Source organism: Juglans microcarpa x Juglans regia, chromosome 8S (genome assembly GCF_004785595.1).
Source record: "Juglans microcarpa x Juglans regia isolate MS1-56 chromosome 8S, Jm3101_v1.0, whole genome shotgun sequence".
Taxonomy (NCBI): Eukaryota; Viridiplantae; Streptophyta; class Magnoliopsida; order Fagales; family Juglandaceae; genus Juglans; species Juglans microcarpa x Juglans regia.
This window is the reverse complement of record NC_054609.1, coordinates 13,982,021-13,992,926: the sequence shown is the minus strand read 5'-3', so window position 1 is coordinate 13,992,926 and position 10,906 is coordinate 13,982,021.

The following is a 10,906-nucleotide window of genomic DNA, read 5'->3' as shown; positions in this document are numbered from 1 at the left end:
GAAGTTTCAAACGAACAATTATTACAAGAAATTATATTATTAAAAATAGAGAAATATAGAAAGGATCCTCATGATGAAGAACATAAAATTGAACAGGGAGAATGTTCAACATTAGATGAAATGACAATTTCATTAATATTCTTGATAAGATAAATTTTCAAAAATGGTATGTTGAAGTAACAGTTTCAATTAATCAAGAATTCTCTTTTACTACAATTGCCCTATTAGATACAGGAATGGACCTAAATTGTATACAAGAGGGATTAATACCTTCTAAAGATTTTGAAAAAACAAAAGAAACATTATCCCAAGCCAATGGAACAAAATTGAATATAAATTATAAATTATCCAATGCACATATCTATAATAATGGACTTTGCTTTAAAACAACATTCATTTTAGTAAAAAATATTAATACCAAAGTAATATTAGGAAATCCCTTTCTTGCACTACTTTACCCTTTCTCTGTAACAGAAGAAGGAATTTCTACTAAAATATTTAGACAAGAAATACAATTTAAATTCCTATTTCCCTCGGTATCAAAAGAAATTAACTCTTTAAAGAAAATTTTATTAACCAGAAAGATTAATTTTTTAACAAAAAATAGAATTAGAAGAAAGGAAAACCAAATAAACTTCTTAAAACAAGAATTAAAATATAAAAGAGTTCGAGAACAGTTAAAAGACCCATTATTAACCCAAAAAATTGATAATTTCAAAATTACAATTGAAAATGAAATATGCTCTAACATGCCCAATGCCTTCTGGAACAGAAAACAACACATAGTTGAATTACCCTATGAAAAAGAATTTTCTGAGAAAAACATTCCAACCAAGGCTAGACCTATCCAAATGAATAATGAATTACTAGAATATTGTAAAAAAGAAATTAATGATTTAAAAACAAAATGATTAATAAGAAAAAGTAAATCACCATGGAATTGTGCCGCCTTTTATGTCCAAAAAAGGCAGAATTAGAAAGAGGAGTTCCTCGTTTAGTAATAAATTATAAACCCTTAAATAAGGTATTACAATGGATTAAATACCAAATTCCTAATAAAAAAGATTTATTATCCCGATTATATAATGCTACAGTATTCTCAAAATTCGACATGAAAAGTGATTTTTGGCAAATCCAAATTGTTGAAAAGGATCGAAATAAAACAGTCTTCACAGTCCCCTTTGGACATTTTGAATGGAATGTTATACCCTTTGGATTAAAAAATGTCCCTAGTGAATTTCAAAATATTATGAACGAAATATTTATTCCTTTCACTTATTTTTCAATAGTTTATATAGATGATGTATTAATATTTTCTTCATCTATTGAACAACATTGGAAACATTTAAATATTTTTGTTCAAGTTATCAAACAAAATGGATTAGTTGTCTCATTGTCAAAAATAAAATTATTTCAAGAAAAAATTAGATTTCTTGGACATGTAATTTATCAAGGAACTATTACACCAATCAGTAGAGCAATAGAATTTGTTGATAAATTTCCAGATGAAATAAAAGACAAAAATCAATTACAGAGATTTCTAGGAAGTCTCAACTATGTTGCAGATTTTTACCAATCTCTCAGACCATTATATAAACCATTATTTAAAAGATTAAAAAAGAATCCACCTCATTGGACAGAAAAACATACTAATATCATAAAACAAATTAAAGCCCATATTAAGAAATTATCATACTTAGGGCTTCCATCTCCTCACACTTTTAAAATTGTTGAAACAGATGCCTCTGATATTGGATACGGAGGAATTATGAAACAAAAATTATCATCCAACTTGGAACAGATAGTTCGATTCCATTCAGGATGTTGGAATCCTACTCAAAAGAATTATAGTACTATTAAAAAAGAAATTTTAGCTATTGTATTATGTATTTCCAAATTTCAAGATGATTTGCTGAACCAAAAGTTTTTACTTAGAATAGATTGTAAATCAGCCAAGGAAGTTTTAATTAAAGATGTGAAAAACCTGGCTGTCAAGCAAATATTTACCAGATGGCAAGCTATATTAAGTATTTTTGATTTTGATATTGAGTATATTAAAGGAGAATCTAATTCTCTTCCTGATTTTCTATCCCGAGAATTCTTACAGGGAAAATCATGTCATCTTCAAAGTCCAAAATAAAGTCCAAATCCTCATACGCATGGCCGCCATCTCCTCCCTATCCTTCACCTTGTCCTTCTGCAACTTCAAGACCTTATACAGTATTGGGATCATTACCACAAAATATTAGACCCTCTTACAATCCATTTTCACCACTAGCCTCTCCAAAATTACCAACCTACTCCAAAGCTGTTTCTCCTTCTTCTCCTTCTCCTTCCCAAATTATTAATCCCCCATTATTATCTCAACCCTCTTCATCTCCTATTATTATTAAATCTCATTGGCATCCAGTCTTTCCTATTGAATCCGAAATTCAACATCTGTCTGACTCTCAGAAATTATTTGATGCCTTTCTCCTACCAAACTGGCATTATGTTCCACAAAACATTAAGAAAACCCAGCATTTCTATGAATTTATATTAGTAGATACTGACTCAATTATTCTCTCAGAAATTCCTTATTCCCTTCAAACTCAACCTTCTCTACCTGCGTCTCCAATTATTGTTTTTCATAAAGTCACTATCAAACAAGTTCTCACCCTGAAACAATGGGGAAAAAATCCCTATTTAACAAGAAAATTCTCTCATCCCTGTGATCCTCCTTATTATGATTATTACGATTACTAGCAAGCATGAACAAAAATGTTTCTAAAACAAAATAAAAATTTGCATCATTCATGGTTCCTTCATTTTGATAAACTACAGGATATTAAAACACTCCCGAAATGGTTTTCACTATAGTGGGAATATTATGGACCCGAGCCTCTTCTCCTTCCTCTTCCTCTTCAAGAAAGTCTCCAAAATTTTATTTCACAAAATGACAGTCCACCAGCATTAAACCATTGTTCACCCCTTTTGCTCTTATTTCTCAAAACAAAATTAAATTGGATTATGAAATGGGAATACGTTATCAAACTACATCCCTCTCTCAAAACCATTATGTTCTTAGCCCGCCAAGTTTCTATCAAATGGTGGGAAAAATACAATTATGATCATGTATTAAAAATGTTTTCAAAAGTTACCAAAACTCCGGAAGTCCTAGTCCAACAGAGCAGATTTCAAGTACAATTAACATCCATTACAAACAAGAAGGATTTGAAAAATTAGCTGAAGTAATGTCACAAATATCAGACAGTGACGATGAAGAAGAAACACAACCCAGATTATCTCCACTACAGCAACCTGCATTATCACCAGCCCATCAGGCCTCTCCTTCTCAACAGACCTCTCAATTTCAGGGTAACCAAGCTGCATCTCCTTCTCAAGATTATTCACCTTATCATCCGGTACAACTGATGGATTCTCAAGATCCGTTTGAACTGGAATTAGCAAATTATGATCCTCAGAATATGTAATTCAAAAAGATTATCATCTGGTCAACCAGCATGACATTGTCAGAATATTATCCCTCTAGAAAGTTATTCGTGACAGATTATTGCCCAACAAAGTGACAAATAATTCTGTACAAGATTACGTGTTCTATATTATGTTTGTCTTTAGTGTCGGCTGATACTGTTCTTATGACGGCCGGTACTGTTCATGTATTATTAAAGTTGCTGTTTTAGTGTCTATATAAAGGGGTTCACGAGGCAAGAAGGGCATTCAGAATTTCTAATCTGAAATCCCTTCCTCTCTCGTCCAAACCTCTCCAGTCTAGTCCTGTCTTCCTCTCTTTGTAAATCTTTCTATCATCCTTCCTTCATGTCTTCAGCTCCAAACTCCTTTGAGAATTAATCTCCTTGTAAGTATTATGTTCTTAATGAAGAAGTTTATTTCATATCTCTTTTCTTCAATTTTTATTTCTTCATGCATATGGTCGGTTATACCGCCTGTCATTTTAATATTATATTATTCTAAATCAATATCATATTATTCTACCTGGGAAATATAAGCTTTTATACTAACTATATAGACTACTATACTACATAACCATATAATATATACTATATATATTTCTATATTATATAACCATATATATAATATATACTATATAGATTACAGTACTATATAACCATATAATAAATACTAAATACATTACTATACTATATAATTATATTATATATATAATATAGATATAGATTACTATACTGTATAACTATAACTATATAATTTATAATTTATTATAGTATTTTTTTTAAAACAAAAGACATTTCATTAATCACATAGTGTGGCTTTCAGTCAATACAAAATGATAAATACAACTAGCTATAGAGTCAATGTCTAAGAACTCGGATGTGAAAGTCACAACTTCAATAGTAAGTGTGTGTGCAACCCCATTTGCTTCCCTTTTGACATGCCTTATTTTCCAAGTCGGGTTGTCAATGGCCCCATGAATTACAGAAGTCAGACATCTAGATGGGCCATCAGTTTCGTTCTTGTTTAAAATGGCGACAACAACTTTCATAGTCTACTTCAAAAAGAACATGTTGTAGATTGAGATCCTTACAGAGTAGTTGCTTCCAATAAGCCCCTTGCGTCAGCTATAGAAGGTTCCACACAATAACTTAGAGGTTTCATCAGACTTACTAGAACATGGCTTGCATCATCCTTAATGACAACACCAATACCAATCTTTTGATTATCAGCATTGATGGCTAAATCCCAATTTGCTTTGACCCAATTTGTTGGAGGGGCTTCCTAATGTGGTGGCTAAGATTGTGTTATCCCCTGTCGAGTCCTTATAGTCTCCATAACAGCCATATAAGTGGAACATTCATTTACAACATTATTATATAGAACAACAGGATCTTGGAAAGAACCTTCAAAAGTCATTTTATTTCTTCTCAGCTAAATTGATCTAGCAATAACAGCAAATAACACCAAATCCTGTGGTTTAGTCTCTCCATCATCTGAGTAAAGATTTTAACCAAAACCATATCAGTGGTAGTTGCTTTCTGAAAAGCCTTTTCACCTAGTAACCACATATCTTGTGCTGAGGGACAGGACCAAAGGATATGGCCTAGAGATTCAAACTCTTGTAAATTGTGGAAACAACATCAACACAAGCACGCCACATGTAGACTTTAACTGCATTTGTTGTTTTCAAATACCAGATTTTCTTCCATAGATATCGAGACACAGATTGTTGTGAAGATTCCCCTCTACTGCTTTGAGATAGCTGCATACACAGGTGGTAAGCACTTTTCACAATAAAATTCTCATATGAATTTCCACACTACACTAGTTTGTCTGAAACCTCTTGACCGATCACAGGGATCTGCATGATCTGAACTATATCATCATGATTAAAAACAGCTTGAAGTAGATCCATATTCCACCATCCAGCCCTTTTGTCAATCAGTTCTATAACTAGAGCATTTTCAGATAATATACTCACTGAAGATTGAATTCAATTTGTTTTAGTTTGTGGCAACCACTTATCTTTCCAAATGTGAACTTGCTGACCATCACCAATTCTTCATACTATTCCTTCATTCAGTAAATGTGTTGCATGCCAGATACTCCTCCAAAAGTGTGAAGGCTTTGATCCCAATGTAACAGCACATTGGGAGATGAATGTGGGAAGTATTTTGCTTTGAAAAGTTTACTTGGAAGGGAGTTTGGAGAATTTAACATTCTCCATGCCTTTTTTGTCAAGAGTGCATAATTAAAAGACTCTAGATCCCTAAAACTCATTCCACCATATGGCTTCCCCATACACAAGAATCTCTAATTTTTCCAATGTATTCTGGTCTCACTATCTTGATTGCCCCACTAGAAATTTGAGATAAGAGAGTTTAGCTTCTTACATAGCATTTAGGCAATAGAAACACACTCATACAATATGTAGGAATTGCTTGCAAAACTGCTTTAATGATGATTTCCTTCCCTGCCATAGACAGAAACTGTATTTTCTAGTTAATAAATCTACTCCTCACTCTATCCACCAATCCATTAAAAGCAGCAGTTTTTAATCTACCAACCAAAGAGGGGAATCCCAAGTACTTATCCAGGTTAAAAGAAGCCCTCAAACCTGCAATCTCCATTAAATCTTTAGTGGAAGAGCCTGTGTTTTTACTGAAGAGAGGGATGTTTTATCCCTATTGAAGTACTGTCCTGACGCAGATTCATAAAGTCCCAAAATGCTATTTAGTCTCATCCATTCATGCACATTTGCTTTACAAAATAAAAGACAGTCATCGGCAAAAAAGAGGTGACTCATTTTCACCACCTTTCTAGCTACAGGCACACCAGATAACAGACCTTGTTGAGTAGCAGCAGTTAATTGAGAACTTAAGGCCTAAGCACAAAGGATGAATAAGTATGGTGACAGTGGTAGCCCTGTCTTAATCCATTTCATGGAGTAAACTTTTCAAAAAGCACGTGGCAATATGTGACACAACCCATTAACCCAGTACGAACACGACACGATAAAAGCGGGTTTGAGTTTGGCCTTAACAGGTTCGGGTCAAAAGGAGTTGACCCGTAAGACACGATTTCTTAACGGGTCACTAACAGGTCAACCCGTTATAACCTGTTATGACCCATTAAGAAAGTTGAATTTACATTTATATCATATTTGGGATTGTAACGTTAATATTTTGCAATGTGTGTTTATCATATTTGAGATTGTAACTTTAATTTTATTACAATGTATGTTTATCATATTTGTGTAATTGTGTGTTTACCATATTTGGTACTGCTGAAATTTTAATGTCGGTATTTTTATTATTTGGATTGTAATTTTGGACTTGTAGTTAGTTTTTTTATTTTTTATAGAAATTTTTTATATTTTAATATTTATATAACATCAATTAGGTCAAATGGGTTGAAAACTTGAAACGGGTTGAAACGGGTCGGTTGTGTCATATCGTATCGTATCGTGTCAATCTATTTCGTATTTAGTAACGGGTCAAAACGGGTCGTATTAGGATTTGAGATTTTGGCACGAAATTCTTAACGGGTTGTGTTCGGATTGACCCATTAACTATAATATACATGTCTTGACACGACATGAACACAACCCCTTAACATGATTTGACACCCCTAAGAGGAAGTAATGCATTTAAGAAACAAAGCAATCCACTTATCTCCAAACCCCAATTTAGACAACACTAATGCCAGAGTGTCTCATTCAACTCGATCATATGCCTTGCTCATATCCAATTTCAATGACATATACCTTGTGTTCCATGTAGTTGTGTTTGCATAGTATGAAGAGTTTCATATGCAGCCATGATATTATCAGTAATTAGGAGCCCAAGAACAAAAGCACACTGATTTTAAGAAATAATAGCAGGCAATATTAGTTTTAACCTATTTGCAAGCATCTTGGCAATAGCTTTGTAGACCACATTTAACAGACTTATGGGTCGATACTCAGTAACATACTTTGGGTTTCTACCATTGGGGATCAACACAATATAAGTGTAATTGATGTGAGCAATATTTCCCTCCCCATTTAGAAAATACAGAACTGCATTACTTATCTCATCACCAACAATAGACCAATGAGTATGATAAAAGCAAGCCCCATAGCAATCTGGACCTGGTGCTTTTAGAGAGCCTATCTGAAATATAGCTTCTTTAACTTCTTCCCTTGTAAAATGCTTTAACAAATCAAAATTCATTTCAGGAGTAACTTTCTTTGTAAGAGCAGAAAGACATGTCATAATGTTAGTTGGAGAGGAAAAAGTAAATAACCTTTGGTAGTATTTAGTGAAAGCACTACCAATTCCTTTGGGATCATTGGACACATTTTCTTATTTATCCATTACTTGCAATATCTTAGTTCTTCTTCTCCTCTAACTTGCACAATGATGGTAATATTTGGTGTTGCGATCCCCTTGTTGCAGTCAGTGAACTTTTGCTCTTTGTTTCCATTTCAGGTGAATTCTCTCAAGACGACTGTTGATCTCCCTTTGAAGACTAGTGTAGTCCTCCACAGAGTCTGCATTCAGGTTTTGTTGCATAATCTCGAGTTGCTTAACTTTGGTTTGTAACCTATCATCATTTACAGGATCTTTGCATCTGCTCCAGTTCTTCAGATTCAACATACAACACTTAAGCTTCTTGGTTAAACAGGCAAAACCCCTTCCTAATAGAAAAGTTTGATCTCATGCATTCTTAATCACCTGTTCACAATTAGCATAAGTTAACCAATTAGCCTCCAAATGAGCTAATGTAGTACCAGTATGTATCTGTTGTATACTAGATTTAGTAGTAACCAATATTGGACAGTGATCAGATGATGAAGAGGGCAGCACCTAGACATCCCGATCACCAAAATCATCAATCCAATTTTTGTTTGCAATTGCTCTATCTAGCATTTCCTTGGTAAAGGTACCATCACTTTTGTTATTTGACCATGTATAATTCCCTGTCGAAAAACATAAGTCACATAGCTGACATGTTTGTAATACATTCCTGAAAGCCTCCATTTGCTTGTCACATCTTCTGACTCCACCAGCTTTCTCCTTATGGAAAAGTAATTCATTAAAATCATCTAAACACAACCACTGCACAAGGTCTAAACTTACCAAATGCTTCAAAATGCAGTAGCCTTCATGTCTTCTAGCCACTTCAAGATGCCCATAGAAACATGTCAGCATCCAATTTGAATGACCAACCCCATTTGTAATCCTGGACTTAATGTGCCTGAGAATAAAAATGAATGACCAATTGAACATCTTCTCTCCACAACAGTGCCAATCCACCACCTCTGCCAATACCATCAATACTAAAGTAGCATTGATAACCAAATAACCCTTTCAATTTATCAAACTTACTTTTATGCAACTTTGTTTCCATTAGACATATAATACTAGGCGTTTTATCCTTGTCGATATGGTTAAGGTCATGAACTATCTGAGAGTTGCCAAGTCCTCAGAAGTTCCAACTTAAAAGCCTCATGACTCCCAGCAGGGTTGGGACTCAGCCTGTGCCAATAAATTCAGAGCCGGACCCAGGGAACGAGTCCTTCTTGATGGTTTAGATATTTCATCACCAATCAGAGAAGCACCCACATATAGCTTCCACTTTATTTTCTCAACCAACATTTTGGATGTAGTAGTAGAACACCATGTATTACCCCTTAACTTCCTTTTCCACTTCAGTAAAGAATCTATTGAAACATAGTCAGATTCAGCCATTTTTGCTCTCATTTCCATTTTACTCTCACCAGACAAGAGAAAAGGAAAATCCATTGGACCATTTTCCACTGCAACAGACTTTCCTTTCAGATTCATAGGAGAGCGGTTAGCATCACTCTCATGAGATTCCATTAGTGGAACAACAACCTCTTGTCGGCTAGGAGAATCAACATCAACCCCTCTGCTGTATCCATAAATATTCTCGCTAACCATATCAGCAGCATTCAGTTGTTTATCGAAACTTGTCTGAAAAGATCCTATCAAATGAATACCCATAAAATCAATTTGAAATCCCTATAGGCTGGTCAGTTTGGAATAGCAGCTCCGAGTACAAAATCAATATAATACTCAATGCCTCTAATGAATGGCAACTCATTTGGCATCTCCTCTAGAAATACATCATCAAACTCCTACAACGAAGAAACAGCCAAACTAGGAAGAGACTGATTAGTTTCATCAAGATTAAGATAAGACTCTTTATAGACATGAAAAATCATAGTGCGATCTGCTAAGAAAACCCTATTAACCTTAATCTATTTTGCATAGAAAATCACTTTTGTCTTTCCTTTTCTCTTCGCAAGCTCTCTTTCTTTTTTTCTCTCGTGGCTCTTTTTTATTTACTCTCAGCCACCTCTCTATTTTCTCTTTCACTCTTTCTTTTTTGCTCAATCTATTTTTTGCTCTTTCTTTTTTTATCACTCTCACTTCCACCCTTTCTTTTTTATCACTCTCATTTTCACTCTTTCTTTTTTGAGCAACCTCACTTTTCAGTTTCAGTTGGTCTTCATGGACCCGTCTTGGAGTTAAAGGAGCAAGCTTGATTGTTTGGCCCTCATTTACAAAGTTGTACATATTCCTGAACCCATCATAGGTCACCCTCCTATCATACTGCCATGACCTCCTCAACAAAATATGGCCAGCATGCATAGACACAGCATCACAAAGCACCTTATCCTAATACTTCCCAATTGAGAAAGCAACTAACACTTGTCTATCCACTTTAACCTCCCTTCAATAACCATACTACATACCTTGTTGTTGACATGGTATCTAGTATGGAAAATATTCTCCCTTTATTGCTCTGCATCATCCATCTTAATATGTGTATTGAGAGCACACATGTAACAAGAGACTCACCTGTCACGGTGTATTCCACTCCATCATCATCACTAGCATCAACCGACTCAAGCATCTCATCACTATCATCCTCACTCTCAGACATCACCTCCCCATTATCACGCATAATCATCACCCGCTTGTTTGGACATTGAGAAGCGATGTCCCCTGAACCCAAACACTTGAAACATTTAATATCTCTATTCCTTGAAGGTTGGATTTCTACCTTGGCTTTGTTCTTGCTAGTTCCCTCATCTTTTCCCTTAGGTGGTTCGGTCTTTCTCTTTACTACAGTTTGACCATTCTTATCCCACTTTGGTTTCTAAGGAGTGCTAGAAACCAAAGTATACCTTGTTGGCCTTTTTTTTTTTAACTGCCTCTCTACCTTCATAGCCATGTACACCATGTCCTCTATCTCCACATAATGCTGCAATTCAACTATATTGGCTATTTTCCTATTCAAACCACTCACAAATCTAACCATAGTGGCCTCCCAGTCCTCCTCTACATTAGCCCGAATCATCACCACCTCCATCTCCTTATGGTAATCCTCCACACTCCTAGACCCCTGTATAAGATTT